Raw genomic sequence first — 18,001 nt, forward strand, 5'->3', positions numbered from 1 at the left:
TTCACAACTGAATGCTGCGGTCGGTTTACAAGCTGCCACCTACGCTTGAAAAATCATGCACACCTCCGTCTAACGACGATAATGGTTTATCGCTAAGCTCTATCGTATGGGTTTCCTTGGTTGCCTTCTGGAGTTAAACTTTGACTAGTTAAGCGTCGAATTTGACCAGCACGCAGTTTGGTCTTTTGATCACAGCTACTTTTACTTTAACCATTTCCCATTCGATTTCGCACGAAGAAAGCTTTGTGTTCAACCATCATAATCATTAGACGGAGGGCTAGATGATTTTGCTGTTTAATTTTGAACTTCCATGCCCCCTCTCCAAATCTAAACTTTTTCCAGCGTGTCGGAAATGTGTCTGTGGTGGAGGACTCGGGCGCATGCACTCATATTTGAGGCAACTGCGCGTTTTTGGTGCCTTCACCAGACACAACACGATTTTTTAGGTACTCCGTAAAGAATACTTAAGCATTAAAAAACACCGGCTGACGTTAACACTGCCACATTTTTTAACTATCGGTGCCAGCCTTTATTCTCCGCAGGTGGTAAAACGTGGAGGGGAGGAGGGATGGTTTGTAGCTTGGGCTGTTGAGTGGGTGAATAACTTTGGCTCTTGATAAAATGACCACCACAAACGTGGGATTTCCACTTCGGCTTTCAGGCTCCCATGCTGTCACAGTGTCGCTCACCAAAACCGAAGGTACAAAGCTCACGGTTACAGAAAGTGTAAACTACCGCAACATTTCTACGGCTACACGGTAATCCATCTCGTATGCAGGTGCCTTTCTATTTAAAGCGCACGTATCGAGGTATCCCAGCGCTAAGGCTGGCGTGGAAACCGTAGTCATTGAAACCAGTAAAGATAATTTAAAGTGATAGAAATGAATTCTAATATTGCTAGTAGTTTTATTCCTACTCGGATCGCGCAGAGCGCTGCAAAAAGCGTTTGTGTCAATGTAGCCCTTCCCCAACCTTACAAGCATCCAATACGTTTGCGTAGCCGTTAGTCCATTTAGGAAGAAAATAATACTAATAATAGCAGTTTTATTCGTACTCAGAACGGGTGTGGCCAAGCGCAGATCGCTGCAAAAAGCGCTCACGCCATTGCAGCCGATACCCAACTTTAGACGCGTCCGACAAGTTTACGTAGTCATTACTGCATCTAAGAACCCAGCACATCTGTCTAGACTTCGTTTCATCTCACATGTCTACTCACAACGCCACCAAAACATACGAAGCACCGAAGCAAACACGACAAAAACAACGTGAGGCTGTGTAGTGCAATGCACAGGCTCATTCCACTGACGAGGGGAGCGTCGAATGGTGGCGCCACCCGTCCAGCTGCCCGGTCCCTATACTGAAGGTTGAATTTGTGTTGAAAAACACTCGACGTTCATTGACATTCAGTGCCATTTATTGTGGGGATTTCCTTGAGAAAAATCAACATAACTTTTAAACTGAAACTGACTGAGGTCCTGATTATTGCTTTCAATGTGCTGCACTGAAAAGTAATATCCCATACTTCATCCATCAAACGCTTTTCTTTGCATATAAAAGAAGGAAAGAAAGGTGAAAAAGTATGAAAGGCGCAGACTTCCGACACGTTTATCATTGTAGTTGCTGCGTTGACGCGAGTAAAATGCAAAAAATAAAAAGTTGCAGAGAGATCTACGTTTGTATTATAATATGTAAGGCGCGATAGCAATTCTTTGACTCCCACGGAGCATTTCTATACGCAGCTGCTGCAATTACGAGCTATGCTTCACGAGCCCGAGAGGTTATCGAAAAGAAAGAGACCAGCAACCAGGGTTTTTAATCGCCGTGTCCCAGGAGAGACAAAGGCTCTCTGAGGATGTGTGGCTTAAAATGTGAGCATGGAAGGTTGCAAATGCAAGGTGTTGGTGAGTTTCAGCGAGGAGGAGTCAGTGTTAGTGCATCAAAATGTTTATTTCGTGATGTCTAGGCCAGGCTGAACAATTTTTTTTTTCAATGAGAGAGAGAGAGAGACAGAGAGATTTGTGCAGGAATGAATAGTTGCGGTTTACCAAAATGGGATAATGAGGTGGGAGGGAGCTCGAATGTGGAACCTGAGTCTATGGCACCAGATGCAGGAGCTACTTTCCTTGCCTCTCGATCAGCTCGCGCTTATCCTGAGGTAACAAGCTGGTCAAATCTGCCTCCCCTGCTTCGAAGAAGTGGAATATGTTCTGTCTGAGTTGTTCTCCCCAGGCCATACCCTTATACATGACTACGTTACGTGCAAGAGTGTGGATTTTTCCCCTATTTTAGCAGAGTTCGAAGTTAATGTCTGATGTTCCAACCGATCACCTTAACGCACGTGGACGTTCAGATAACTGTGTTGGTTTTTCGTCCACAAAGTGTGTGAGTCTTCGGAATTGAGACCTCGTTGTAGCACGCAGAAAGTTTGTGGTCCTAGGCATGAGATATGAGGATTGATTCTAAACGTTTTTCGAAGAGGCCAGTAGTCACAAGGAGCATGGTATATGAGTTCGTGCCCCTCTTGCATAGTGTGTCGTTCGCTTTCAGACCATTGGATACGAGCGTCCACGTGACGTTGTTATTTTTCTGTATTATGCATAGGAATTTCTTACCGAAGCGCTTGCTATTCTCCCTCTAGAAAACTGTACACCGTCCTTTGTGAGTCTGCAAAGATGTTATGCTTTTATTTGATACTTTCGCTATTCGGATTGCCAGGAGGATGCCTGCAACTCCCACGACTTTGTTCATGTATGTTGCAGGGTCATGCAGTCACAATGATTGTCTGAGTTGTCAAATAGGACAGTTGGGGTCTCGTGCTTTCGTACTTCCGGGAGTCGGTGTATACTGTGGTCTCAAGATATTCAAACTGTCGACGAATACACTTGAGCCAGTAATACCGCCCCTTCTTGTGTAGTGTCGTGTCCACATTTTCGGTAGACGACAGTTTTTATGCGTGGTCGCTTGATCATTGCCATGTATATCATGGCTTGCAGTGGCTTCCTTTTACGGGGGGGGGGGGGGGGTGCCTGCCTTTTCTTTTCTGTTTGTGGGTGCCTGTTTGGGGACGCCTGTTTCTTGTCAAATGGGGTATGAAGGCCCTTCCCGATTTCATTTTTACATGCGTTTTCTTGGTGTAGGGGGTGCATTCTTTCTCCGATTCTTTGCAATGTAGTACGAACACACGAGTTGAGGACCTATTCATCGTCATTATCACCAACATCCCATCTAGTACGACTGCAGTGTGAAAGCCTCTCCTATTGGCCTTCTCCCACTGTTGTCCCGCACTTCCCGGGTCCATTCTTTTCTCCGAATACTGTTATTTCATTCCTCCATCGAGTGAATTCCCATTCCTTTCTTGTGATCAGTCTGTGCATGTTCATTTTGTTATCCTACCCGCCGCGGTGGCTCAGTGGCTAAGGCGTTGCGCTGCTGAGCACGAGGTCGCGGGTTCGATTCCCGGCCGCGGCGGCCGCTTTTCTGATGGAGGCGAGAAGCAAAAACGCCCGTGTGTACGAGATTTCGGCGCACGATAAAGATCCCCAGGTGGTCAAAATTAACCCGGAGCCCTCCACTACGCCGCGCCTCATCGCCTGCGTTGCGTCGGCGCGTTAAACCCCACAATCAATCAATCAATCATTTTGTTATCATGGTGGTCCACGCCTTGTTAGTTCGTGTCATGGTCAAAATTGTGGGATTGCAAACTGCCTCACATGCTGTCCTAATGATGGCGTTTCTCTCACTTTCTTTGGTGGTGGTATATTTGTAGTATGGAAGTTTCTGCCATATTCTGGTCATGATCAGTGGTTGCATGGGTCATATCGTTAAAATTTCTCTTTTGCCTGCTCGTTCTTGAGAAGACGTTTTGCTTGTGGGCAATCGTTGGTTAAACATTTATTTTTGGCGATTATGAGTTGGGAACTACCCGCCTGTCTGGAACCCCGCCGAGCATTCTTACGTCTCTGTTCTCTGGGAGGATATTCGTAAAAAATTTTAGGGTGATTTTTTAACCTGGCCGTGTGGCGCCATCTGTCGTTTACCAAACTGATGTTTCAGGAGAGACATAACCCTAGGAATACTGAAAAGTATTTTGAAAACTTATGTTATGAGGCGCTTTGTAGAGGGCTTTATTTTAGCTATTTTAGGTTTATAATCCATGCCTTACTTGATTTCTGAAGGATTGGCGTTAATCTTTTGTCCCCTGTTTTAGTTAGGACATCCACTGCTGGCGCCGGCATAAGTCCGGGTGGCAAACACAGCGCGGTGGCTCGTGGGTAAGGCGTTGCAATGCTGAGCCCAAGGCCGCTGATTGGATATTCGGCCGCGGCGGTCGTTATTCTAATGGAAGCAGAAAACAAAAGCGCCAGTGTGTCTAGGTTTCGGCGCACTTTAAAGGTCCTAAAGGACCCAAAATTTTTCTGTAGGCTTCCACTACGACATGCCTGGTAGCCCACGAGTAGCCTCGGGGCATGAATTACCGGATATTTATATTTTTGACCTTCTGGCAGAAACTCGCTTTGGTGTGATGAAGTGAGTTGCGGGCACGGCTGGAGACCCGGTCTTGCGTGCATGCTACCATTGACTGGGCATGGAACAAACTTCACCGCGCAGGCGCGGCACCTGCTTAAAACGCGTATTCTTTCTTTCGTGTCCGACGATGTATCATTTTCTTCCTTTGCAAACTTCTTGTCCGTAGCGCCAAATTATAGGCAAATTTATCCCTGAATCGTGGCTTCCTGGTGGCAGCAGTGACGTATTTCCCTGGACGCCTGATCAGCACGGCTTATAGCTCACGGCTAGGAGCCACGGGGGAATCGATTAAGGAGCCTAATAAGGGTATTGCGTTAAAATAAATAATTGGGGCACGGTTGCCAAAAAACCCGCCCTTGACGGCTGGTTTTAAGTACGGACCGGCAACCGGCCCATTGCCTAAAAAACCGGTCGGGCGGGTCAAAAACCTCGCAGGTGGCAACCCTATTTAGGATCCACACGTTCAAAATGTTGCGACACCACAGCTCACAAGCATTGGACACGCGTCAAGAGCGGCGCATCCGCGCATGTGGTTACAAAGAGCCCTAGCTTCCGCTCAAGGTTTCTGTTGAACTACGAACTCACTACACTAACATCGTCCCGAAAGAACGTGCTCGCGTACGACTACATGAACCTGTATCTCCAGCACGTGATAGAGAATCGCCGCCCGCGTGTGTCAAACCGCCGGAAGTTTGTGCGTGCTTGCTAGTTGCAGACGCGCGAACAGCGGCGTCAAGAGTATATATGTTGAATCTCCATCTGTGTACGCGCCATCATCATTATCACGAACGCATTAGCGGTGTCATTAATTCTAGCATTCCCTTACCGAGCAGGCAATGCCCCGGTATTGCGTATTTCTTCCCAAGATGCACAGACATGACCACTCAGCAAAGACCTTATGGTTCTGGGCAGGACACTCGCTGCCAAAAAAAAAGGCCGCGTATCTGCCCGCTTCGCCGCAAATGCCGTGGAAAGACGACTGTCTTCATGCAGCCATGTAACTGCCTCTCCTCTCTCCCCGGCCACCTGTCATGCTGTTCCCCTCCCGTTCGCTTCTCCCACAATAAACGCAATAAAGGCTCGTTTAACTCAAAGTTCCCGCGTTCGCACTTCTGGCTCGCTATCTGCTGGAACCTTTTGTTGCTGTTGGGCTTGGGCCGGAGCCATGATTCCCAGGATTGAACGCGCTCGCTTTTCTGTATTTTGTGGTTAAAATATTGTTTCAACGAGTTTTTGTGTTCGATTGCAAAACGTAAGCACCCGTCTATTTTTAGTAGAAAAAAAGAATGCACGTACCAGTTATTTATATGTTTTGGATCAAATATCATTTTTCTCAACAATTTTGATAAGCTATATGTGTTCGACTGGGTGCGGTAGTTTAGAAATATTTTGCAATATAAACGTCTCGCTCAACAATAGTATTAATAATAGTAAATAGTATTAACTTTCGGTGGGGACCTGAATAAAGGGACGGACAGACGGACAGACCCACAAACGGACAGACAGACAGACATACAGACAGGCAGACAGACAGGCAGGCAGGCAGGCAGAGAGACAGGCCAAAAGTTTCGCGTTTAACTTGCCAAAGAAAGCGTATCGCGTTTAAAAACAGCGCTACAGAGCGGAGACAAGTCTGTCTACGGCGGTTGCTAGAAAAAGGACCTGGGCAAGGCGCTATTACCGGTATCCCTTCCAACTCACGTCTGTGCGCAGTCGCTGTTATAAAGCGCGCGTACGCATCAGTAACGCGGAGCGTCCCGTGATTTTCGCAAGCATGAGCGAGGCAGTCACGCCACATTCCCCTCGGTTTGCAGTATGCCGCAGAGCACATCGTACGTGCCAGCCATGCTGCTCACAGCGTTTGCTTAAGCACACAATTTCTTTTCCTTTAATATATCGGAAAATCAAACCACGTAAACCTCTGCGCTCAAATTTTTCACTACGGAGTATTCTAATTGCCGGTGTATTCGTTCTACCGAAATGTATCCGTGCGTGTTTCAGGTTGTGGCCGTGTCCAGACTAACGCATATTTGGGCGAGCGCCAAAGCACCAGTCGAGTTTTCTTGGAGCCAATACTGGGAGCACGGAAGAACCTTCATGTTTCGGTATTGAGTCATGCCACCAAGGTGAGGTGTTCTGTGAGTCTGCTTTTCTGCGGGAACCATAGCTTCTGCTTCATGTTAAATTAAGGTCGTCATATCTTGAAGCGCAGCCATGAGCTTAAGTTTACGGACCACGGGGTTGGTGGCCAAACTATCCGTTGCGCACTCTGGCTCCGTCGCACCTGCTGTCGAGACTGGGCACAGCGCAGGTGCAGCCATGCCACCATCCCCACAGCACCCATGCCTATAACGCTCTAGTTTTAGCGATTGCCTCACGCTCTCAAAATTGAATCCAGGGTAACCTAGCTGGCCCTTTTCAGGCTGCTGGTCAACCCACCTTCTGTTGGAACAGCATGCTCGCGTCATTTGCGGTAACGCTGTTCCGCATGCAGAGTTGGCCCGGTAGTGCCTATTTTGTGCTTATAGTTTTTTTTTTACTTCTCCCCAGCATATATATTGAGGTACACGAAAACAGGTTTCACAGAAAGGGTGGTGGACGGCACTGTTCCCCCAACCATAGAATTTCTTACTTTGCACACTAGAGGGGAATCTGGGGCTAGCGTCTATGCAGCTCACATCAATGCCGCCTGTGTCTTCATGGGCCACCATTATACCCTACGGTCGCCTTACTTTCGTCTTTGGCATGGATTGAAACGTTTTATTGGTCATAAATTCAAACGCAGGGCCACAGAAACTCCAAGAGAAGTGCTTTGTTACATATGTAGAAAAAAAAACACGCTGTTTTAAAGCAAACAAATAAGAGTCTTTCGGAAGAGTCGGTTTTGGCATATCAATGCATAGTGAAAAAAACATCCCCCTCGCGAGGGGCACGATCAAATGCAGAGCATTTCTGCGGGGGGGGCGCGCCTGCAAGTCGTATGGATTACGTATTGGTTGTTGTTGTTGTAATTGTTGTCTTCCAGCGTAGACATTGTCGATGAAGTCGATGGTGAAACGTGCCGTGAACCCCCTGCCGCGGCTATGACGCAACGTGGAGCGGCTATGACGCAACGTGGCGCGGCTATGACGCAACACAACCCAACACAATCCACTTTAATCCAATCCAATCCAAATCCAAGCCAATCCAAGCCAATCGAATCCAATCCAATCCAATGCCCCTCGCGAGAGAGTGTTGTAGCGCCGAAATCGCCACCACGCGAACGCGTGATGCTGACGTCACGATCACGCCACAGATGTTAGCGACCGCAGCGCGCGCGAACGACATATGTGGTTTAAGCGCGAACCGACCGCGGCGAGAGAGCGCGATGCGAGCGCCCCACCTGTTCTTGCGCGCGAACCTAACGCGGCGAGAGAGGGTGTTGCGCACGTCCCCACCTGTTGTGCGCCCGAACCGAACGCGGCGAGAGAGGGCGTTGCGAGCGGAGAGAAGGCGAGGAGGACGCGGGGGAGAGGGCGCACCTCTGGCCGACGGTTGAATGAGTCAAGGATATAAGGCACGTTCGTAACCTTCCGTTCTGTGTCGGCTTTGTGGCTCAGTTGGTAGAGCACCGTGCATCTTGCGTTCCGCCCGCAGAGTCGTAGGATCGAAACCTGGCGCCGGCAAGTATGATTTTTTTATATAGTGTAGGGGGAGCGATGCGGACGCGGACTACGGATGCCAACGCGGGTGACATCGTGAGTTACTGAAATGCTCTGCACTTAAAAGCAGCCCTCTCCAGCCCCCCCCCCCCCAAAAAAAAAAAAAACAAATCCGCTTCAGAATCCAAATGTCATACCATGCCCAAGCCAGCAGCACTGGTCTTCTAATAACCTCCCAACCCGACATGGATTCCCAGGCGCAATTTCCTCTCTAGTGTACTTACTAAAACCTCAATGCCTCTCACCAGCGAAGTTCTCCTGGCACTGATTTGTTGAAGCAAGAAGCAGTTGCGAAGAACCAAGCCATGCATGAAATAAATTCCTGTTCCCTTGTGTAGTGAAAGCAAAATAAATGAAAATGGGAACAAAAACCTGCACCAGCAAAGCTATCACAGGTTAAAGCCAATTAGAGAAATAAATGAACTAGGAGGTGCTGATTGGTCTTATCGGCGCACTGCGCGGGTCTCGAAAGCAGACGCCGCGCAACCATACACGGCGCAGCGGTTAGCCTTCGCCACCGCACCCAAGCACGGTAAACATAAGCTCATGGCTGTACGTTTACAGCTAAACTCGCCGGTTTTTAGCTAAACGCGCAGATAAAACCTCTAAAACTCCCACATCCACTCGCGGGAACCCCTGTGTAGATGCGACGCATAGGCGCAGCGGTGAAGGGACCGCGTTTTATAGCGCGCATAACGTTGAGGGGACTGTGTAAACCGGTCCCAGTCGATGACGACGTTGGCGTACTTGTACAGCGGCGTGGACTCTAGGTGTTTGAGCCAAGCGTGGATGTGTCTTCGCCGGAGAGCGGCACACCGGTTATATGCGCAGCGCGCCCGAAGGAGAGGAAACCGCGGAAGAGAGAGCACTGCACATGCGCCGGCCCCAGCGCGTCTGCCGCGGCTATGACGCAACACAATCCAACACAATCCACTTTAATCCAATCCAATCCAAATCCAATCCAATTCAATCCAATGCCCCTCGCGAGTGAGTGTTCGCTATCGGAGAGGAGAGGGGTGAGCGGCGGAGAGCGCAGCTCGCGCGGCGAGGAGAATGGGGGAGGGGTGGACAACGCCGATGACGACGACGACGACGACGACGCCGGAGGGACAAGGCGACTGAATCAGATGCTCTGCATCTAATAAAGAATGTCTCCGTGGACTACGTACCATGATTAAGCAGATGGATAATGAGGTTTCACGCGCCGTTGCTACGCAGCCGATGAGGCACGCCGTAGTGGAGGGCGATAACGATAACGGCCTGCCGTTATCGCTTGAGCTGTTATTCACACAGAAGATCGCTGAGCGCGCCTAACGCTGCGATAAACCTGGCCAAACTTTTCTTTCCCGGATTTCTAACTCTTGTACAACTTGTTTTTTTTTTTTTTTTTCGCGTATGCGTATGCGTTGTCCCAGGGGAGTTTTACGCATACACAGAGCCACCGAATTTTTCTTTCGCCTAGCCACATAACCTCCGCTTTAAAACTTCCAGTTTCACTACGGTTTTATTAGGTTTAGCCGATCGCACTATATTGACGCTGGCTTCGGATAGCTCAGACAAGTTATGCATTAAACGATAGCCATACATGACCAATGATGGGACGCCCGGCCGTTCGGAAGCGACTTATTGCATGCATTGCGTAATTTTAACTGACAATCTCACGCGTGGTGGCTGCTATCGCCTCCTGGTTTGCACATGTTCTGGGCGGGTTCGTGATGGAGATGGTGGGAGCTTTGTAATACCTTCGCATCTTAGGCACGAACTACACTCCTTCTTCAACAGTCAATAAGCGCTCAATCTCCCCTCACTATACTTGCACCTCAAATACCACAGCTAATTAGGAACATGTGTTACGTGGTGAAAATCTGAGAGCATTCTTTTTTTTTTTTTTGGGGGGGGGGGGTATTTTTCTTCAGAAATGAACTAAACCTCAGCAGTCACCATATAGTTTATAGATCTAGTATAAATGTTCAGCAGTACACATGTGCCGTCGCTACCCCTGCCACGATCCCTTCAATAAGATTCCTCACAATAACGAAAAAGCGCACAGCCCGTATCATGAGAAATAGTTTGCTCCGAGCTGCACTGCTTCCCTTCGGATAGAGCCGCCCGATTTCACACGTCGCCTGTCATGATTAGAAGTTTGGGGCCAGTTTCCTTAGATTCATCGATAAACTCTGGACTACGGCCCCGAGCAGCAGAAATTGCCAAGCGCAAGCATGGCAAATCATTTGCGTCCAATGAGGCCGAGCTTGGAAATACCTCCACCACCATTATTGACACTTGTTTGCCAAAGGTGACAAGCCAACAATTGGCCAAGCTCTCGAAAGCCAATATTAGAGAATTCTTGGCAAAGCATGTTGTCATAGTGGTGCCTATTCCTGGAGAGAGAGAGAGAGAGAAACAACTTTCGCTGAGCCCATGGGAGCCATGCTATTTTCATGCACATTTTTGGCTTCCTATCATTCAGGTCAATGCTATTCTATCTTTCCAGCGGATTTTTCTTTTATACATGCCACTATACAGAAAATTATTTAATGCAACCATTAAGATTATTGAATGCACGCAATAAATAATTTTCCGTGCATTGGCATATATAAAACAAAAATCGCACCGCAAGCAATTTGTGAACAGGCACTGCCCAAAATGATAACGGCATGCAATAAACAAGTTTCTGAACAATAGTCCCGATGTTTTCAAATAGATGCGTTTTTAAAGTTTCTACGGGAAGACTCGAAAAACATATGTACAACAAGTTAACAAAGATTTCACAGAAATTTGATTATGTCGTCAATTAGTTGCATCAGAAAATTTAATTTTAAAGCGACTACACAAACAGTTTTATAGAAATGAATTTCAAAGGGCAGAATTAACTGGCTAAGAATAATCCGCGTGACAATTCCTTGGAGTGTCGGTGTACTTATTTATAGCATTTGTATAACGGCACTGCGCCCAATCAACGAATTCTCAAGGAAGAAATTACGTGACGTCCCTAAAGGAAGCACCACAACACGCCAGCTTTTTTTCTTTTATTATGCACACGTACTTATTTACCACAAGACACATGACTAACAATTGAAAGAATAGAAAATAATGTTTTTCACAAACTACTTCAACATGACAGCAAAAACATAAATACTAGACACAAAAACGACCCATACACCGCCATTCAGTTCCTTCTGTTTCGTAGCTTGAGATGCTTACAAAACGGTGAAATTCAGGCAGATGTAAACAATAACTTTTAATGCAGTAATGCACCGATAACCCTCGAAGAAATGCGCCGTTCAACAGCAGCATTATTTGAATTTCCATCTTGGCAAATATCTTCCCTTTGCTGCATCCGCCTTTTCGCCACCGGAAGCACACTTACGTGGTAGCACCTGTAACACGTAAAAAAACATTCAGTACTGTGTTAAACGCAAGCTGATTACTAACTAGAGTAATACGTAGCACCCTCTTTAACACATGCGCCTGTGAAAATATTCAACATAAACTTCCAGTTTGTTAACACTCGTTCTCAAACGAAACGTACTGTAAATATTAAATTTACTTTTCAGGGTCACGTTTTAGAACAGCAGCACTTGGTTCATTCTGGAAAAGAACAGAACTGCATCTCACTGAATTTCACGCTAAGGTAAAAAGGATGCCGGTAGGTTGTGCAAAAGCACCAGTTTAGGAGAAATTTCCTGGACGTTTGTTGAGGTTGAGGTTAAAATATTCCTGTATGCGAAAACTCACAAGGCACCCTTTCCCTTTCATTTGGTTTTAGGGAAAGTGGCCCCGTCTAAAGCCATTTGCTCCTTTTTTAGGCGATCTTACTGCAGAAATGATGGGTAACATTTCCGATCATGTATTGCTATTCTTAAACGGCAACCCTGAGAAGCACATCATTGTCTTTTCCATCGATAAATGTTGATATTAATTGCTTTCGCATGATAGGTTGATGGCATAAATGGAAGACACAATAAGCGGACACGCGACGTAACCTCCCAGAACACAACAGGAGTAAAATTGCCTGCCTTGCGGACTATGATAAGCTTTTACCTGTGTTCGAGATTTATTGCTTGGGAGGATGATGTTTATGTGCATAGGAATGGACTTTTCCTTAATGCTTTTAATTACTTCTTTCCACTTCAGGTGATCTTTGAAGGCAAGGTTGCCACTGGGGTCGAATTTTTCCGCAACAACACAACGAATGTCGCCAAAGCCCGCATCGAAGTGATCCTATCAGGCGGTGCCATCGGTTCGGCGCAGCTCCTCCTGCTATCCGGCGTGGGACCTAGTGACGAATTGGAAAAGCTGCATGTACACTTCTTATTTCATGCTTCCGCCTCAGAATCCTCAACTGCAGCAGTATGGGAGGGCAGAGAGAATTGACTTCAAGGTTTTACAAAACATAGGATATCTCGTCATAGCCAGGATATTTTCATGCACATCCCACAGTTATCCCCCATCCAGAATACAAAGCTGAAAAGCTCTAAAAAGATCTATCGTTGTAAGCTGTTGACAGCCAAATATGCCAGTTGTTCTAGTTTCTTTATATGTGACCAGACAAACACCAGCCATTCGAATTTGAGCCAAAACACTTGGTGAATTTTTCGGTAATTGGAACAGTAGAAATTTGTGTAGTGTAGCGACTGGTTTTGTCCTGCCCACTGGCGGAGCATTTTCGGTCGGGCGATGGAGTACCCGAGGGCTCTTGAGGTTCTGGGGTCAACTTGCTTAATCTGCTGACGGTGAAATTCACTTACATATTAAGGCATACGAATTTGAGTATTACATAGAAACGGAAAAATATTCAAATCTCCAAAACTTACCTCACTTCGCGAGGGTCTTCCGGCGTCTGCCCTCGTTAATTCGACTGACCTTCCTCCATAGCGTCCTAGCTTCTCCCCTGAACACCAAATACTTTAGTTTTATTACGCAGTGGCGTGTCACAACAGAGTGAGGAGGGCCTACTGACTAACGCACACTAGGCCGCTGATTGGCCACATGTAGGACAACCAATCGTAGGTTTGTACACAATCACTCGATTCACACTCTCACAGTCAGTCGGAACTCCAAAGTATTGATCAAGACACACGTACAACAAGATAAAAAATAATCAACCACAAGCAAACTTTGAACGCCGACCATCGACCCCTGTGCGGCCATTTAAAGCATCGTCCATACGGCGCACGCCTACTGAAATTGCTTTCCTTGTCAACACTTTGCGCGCCTTACATAGCCTGGTTGTCTACCCATCGAGGCATCCCAGACAGAGCGGCGGACGCCCCAACCCGTTTCGCTTAGTTTAACTTTCAGGCGAAAAACGAAAACGCCCTTGTGTTCGAGATTTCGGTGCACGTAAAAGATCCCCAGGCGGTCGAAATTATTCCAGAGCCCTCCACTACGGTACACCTCATCGCCTGCGTAGCGTCGGCGCGTCCAACCCTACCATTAAAGGGGCCCTGAAAAGCATTTTGAGCACACTAAATGAAGTAGCGCAATCGTTAGATTGGGTCGTCAAGGTCATCTGGGCCAAGTATTACTCTTTTACGCGCAGCGGAAAGCTCACACTTTTGTTGCAAAGTTTGTCGCTTTTTTCTCACCCTTTCCTTCGTGTTTTTGGACGCCGCCATCTTCACACGTCTACATCATCGATTCCCAGATGTTCGTCATGAGCTAGAGATCCTGCTATTGGGCGGCTTTTTCACGCACTTCCGGCAAAGAGATGAGTCGTCTGCTTAGCGTCGACTCGCCGGCTGATCTGCCAGCGTAGTGCCGGAGTGCTTGGACATTTTACGAGAAACGAAACAAGTGTAAACAAACGCTTAACCGTTCGTATTGAATGCAACACGGCCATAACACGACATGGATATTCTCTCACTGGAGTACGTTCCATGAAGAAAGCGTTGAAGCCCCGTGGCACTTCTTTCGTGCAATCGCAGAGAACGCCCTGAGCGGAATGCCTGGGTTTGACGGATACATTTTTTTCCACTTCCAAACAATCCAGAGATGCGTTTCGAACGAACACAACGTCACAACATGCGTTGCAAGTCTGAACAGCGATTGACAGACGATGGGTTGCCTCCTCCTGCCCGTCCTAAATTCGGCACTCACCTCGCGCGCGGCTTGCGGGGACGAACAGCAAGTCACTTAACTCCGGCGCACAAGCCGAGACGGCTTTTAGCCACGCACACTGCACATACCCCATGCGAGGTGGAGTCGTACGTCGCTCGAGAAAGATAATCCGGACCATGGGAAGCACTATCCACCCGCAGAAGCACAACGTCGCATTTCATCGCGAAACAAAGGCGTCCACCACACACACACCATCGCCTCCTGTAATGCCAAACGCATCTCACACTTCCTAATGAGAGTGAGTGCTACGTGCACTGCCCACATGTCGCGAGGTGGGGCCCCGAGCTGAACCGGGATCACGCAACCGTAACTGACCTCTGGGGCGGTTTGTGCCTTGTGGCCAAGGCAACCAATGTTTGAGATTGTCAAAGAAAGGCGCTCGCTCCAGCGCTAGAAAGCTCAGAGCCGCGTGAGCAAGTTTTGCCAACGTTGCTGCTCTCCACCACGCGTCGCCCCAAGCTGAACTGGTCACATGATTGAAGTGTTTTGTTCACGGGTTCTGTACCGGTTTAAAATGTCTTTTTAAATGCAGAGCATTTCAGTAACTCACGATGTCACCCGCGTTGGCGTCCGTAGTCCGCACGCTCACTGCGCATGCGCGTCGAGTCGAGGCGAAAGCGAACACTCTCTCGCGAGGGGCATTGGATTGGATTGGCTTGGATTGGATTATCTTGGCTTGGATTGAATTTGGATTGGATTGGATTAAAGTGGATTGTGTTGGATTGTGTTGCGTCATAGCCGCGGCACGTTGCGTCATAACCGCGGCAGACGCGCTTGGGCCGGCGCATGTGCAGTACTCTCTCTTCCGCGGTTTCCTCTCCTTCGGGCGCGCTGCGCATATAACCGGTTTGCCGTTCTCCGGCCAAGCAACATCCGCGGTTGGCTCAAACACCTAGAGTCCACGCCGCTTTACAAGTTCGCCAACGTCGTCGACTGGGACCGGCTTACGCAGTCCCCTCAACGTATATAAGCGGCGGAGCGCGCGTTCGGAATTCAGTCAAGGGCGTCTTTGCTTGGCTTTCGCTTGACGTGACGCTTTGCTTGACTCGAGTAGATGCGACGCATTTACTCTAGTTCCCCCCGTGGGAAGATGCGGGCGGCTTTTTCACATGGCGCCGGCAGGAATTACCACCACCGCAAAATAGGACCCGGCACCAGCGAGGCCACATCTGATACGGCGCTTTTTAGATAAACAGTGCGCGGTGCATGAAAGGGACCGAGCGCAAGATCCTCCCCAGCGGCTGCGAGTTCACCGCCGATTAAAAGTCACGTGCTGCACTGCAGCAACGCACACCGCGAAAGGGCAAGGCCAGGCCACCGCACACATGCGGCCAGATTTATCGTTCGCTTATCCATCCTTGAGCGGAGTGCGGAATTCATGGTGTCAACAAAACTTGCCCGTAGCAGACGGCAGTCGGAGGAGCGTAATGCGGAAGTACGTCACCGCTGCCTAGCGCAGCATCATGGGAGGGAGTGCTCGCGCGCCGTCAACAGTTGAAAAGAGGAGGAAACGCGGCGCGACGATAATGCGCGGTTTTTCATTTACGATTTCTCAGCTAATACTCATCGCTTTAACAAAATTCTTGCGGGAGAAGATTGCTAATACATTGTCTTATTTGGTTACATGTACATCCATGCATCGGTGGAAGGTATTTCAGGACCCCTTTAATCATTAGTTTAACCTTCGCTCTGTAGTTCCCCGCAGTACATCTCCAGACAGACTGCCGCTCTTCAATAACAACACCCATTCGTACTGTGAAGCCCCTCGAATGGTAGATCGAGCTAGGCTAGCTCGATCTACCGGAAGCACCGGTGCCTCGTACGCATTAACGCGGTAGGTACCCTTGGCAACTAAAGCGGCATTCCGGCGGTTACACAGCAGTGGTCGACCTTGACCACTTCTGGGTCGGCCGCCGTTCCTCGGGCTTGTACTGGCCGGAGGAAACACAAAGAGTTTTAAATGCAGAGCATTGCAGTAACTCACGATGTCACCCGCGTTGGCGTCCGTAGTCCGCATCGCTCCCCCTACACTATATAAAAAAATAATACTTACCGGCCCCAGGTTTCGAACCAACGACTCTGCGGGCGGAACGCAAGGTACATGGTACTCTGCCCACTGCACCACAAAGCTGACACAGAATGGAAGGTTACGAACACGCCTTATATCCTTGACTCAATCAGCCGTCGGCCACAGGTGCGCCCTCTCCTCCGCGTCCTCCTCGCCTTCTCTCCGCTCGCAACGCCCTCTCTCGCCGCGTTCGGTTCGGGCGCACAACAGGTGGTGACGTGCGCAACACCCTCTCTCGCCGCGTTGGGTTCGCGCTGATCAAGAGTCGGTTCGCGCGCAAGAACAGGTGGGGGCGCTCGCATCGCGCTCTCTCGCCGCGGTCGGTTCGCGCTTAAATCACATGTCGTTCGCGCGTGCTCCGGTCGCTAACATCTGTGGCGTGATCGTGACGTCAACATCACGCGTTCGTGTGGTGGCGCGATTTTGGCGCTATAACACTCTCTCGCGGGGGGCATTGGATTGGATTCGATTGGATTGGTTTGGATTGGATTAAAGTGGATTGTGTTGCGTCATAGCCGCGCCACGTTGCGTCATAGCCGCTCCACGTTGCGTCATAGCCGCGTCAAGGGGGTTCACGGCACGTTTCACGTTTCACCAGCGACTTCATCGACAATGTCTACGATGGAAGACAACAATTACAACAACTACCAATACGTAACGTAATCCATACGACTTGCAGGCGCGCCCCCCGCGGAAATGCTCTGCATTTGATCGTGCCCCTCGCGAGGGGGATGTTTTTTTAAATGCAGAGCATTTCAGTAACTCACGATGTCACCCGCGTTGGCGTCCGTAGTCCGCATCGCTCGTAGTCCGCATCGCTCCCCCTACACTATATAAAGAAATAATACTTACCGGCGCCAGGTTTCGATCCCACGACTCTGCGGGCGGAACACAAGGTGCACGACGCTCTAACCACTGCGCCACAAAGCCGACACAGAGTAGAAGGTTACGAACGCGCCTTATATCCTTGACTCATTCAACCGTCGGCCACAGGTGCGCCCTCTCCCCCGCGTCCTCCTCGCCTTCTCTGCGCTCGCAACACCCTCTCTCGCCGCGTTCGGTTCGCGCGCAAGAGCAGGTGGGGACGCTCGCATCGCGCTCTCTCGCCGCGGTCGGTTCGCGCTTAAATCACATGTCGTTCGCGCGTGCTCCGGTCGCTAACATCTGTGGCGTGATCGTGACGTCAACATCACGCGCTCGTGTGGTGGCGCGATTTTGGCGCTATAACACTCTCTCACGGGGGGCATTGGATTGGATTCGATTGGATTGGTTTGGATTGGATTGGATTAAGGTGGATTGTGTTGCGTCATAGCCGCGCCACGTTGCGTCATAGCCGCGGCAGGGGGTTCACGGCACGTTTCACGTTTCACCAGCGACTTCATCGACAATGTCTACGATGGAAGACAACAATTACAACAACTACCAATACGTAACGTAATCCATACGACTTGCAGGCGCGCCCCCCGCGGAAATGCTCTGCATTTGATCATGCCCCTCGCGAGGGGGATGTTTTTTTAAATGCAGAGCATTTCAGTAACTCGCGATGTCACCCGCGTTGGCCTCCGTGGTCCGCATCGCTCGT

At 49.0% G+C, this 18,001-nt stretch overlaps 1 long non-coding RNA gene across 1 annotated transcript in view; it reads left to right on the forward strand.

The window, feature by feature from the left end:
• LOC144177832 (uncharacterized) overlaps window positions 1–12,523 on the forward strand; it is a 44,890-nt gene extending 32,367 nt beyond the window's left edge. The window contains exons 2-3 of the long non-coding RNA XR_013323870.1: window positions 6,529–6,653; window positions 12,366–12,523. This is a non-coding gene — a long non-coding RNA (uncharacterized LOC144177832). The remainder of the gene's footprint in view (window positions 1–6,528; window positions 6,654–12,365) is intronic.
• The last annotated feature ends 5,478 nt before the right edge of the window (window positions 12,524–18,001 follow it).

The sequence above is a fragment of the Haemaphysalis longicornis genome, unplaced genomic scaffold (assembly GCF_048455015.1).
Source record: "Haemaphysalis longicornis isolate Haplotype H1 unplaced genomic scaffold, Haemaphysalis longicornis Haplotype H1 scaffold_1, whole genome shotgun sequence".
In the NCBI taxonomy this organism is placed as follows: domain Eukaryota; kingdom Metazoa; phylum Arthropoda; class Arachnida; order Ixodida; family Ixodidae; genus Haemaphysalis; species Haemaphysalis longicornis.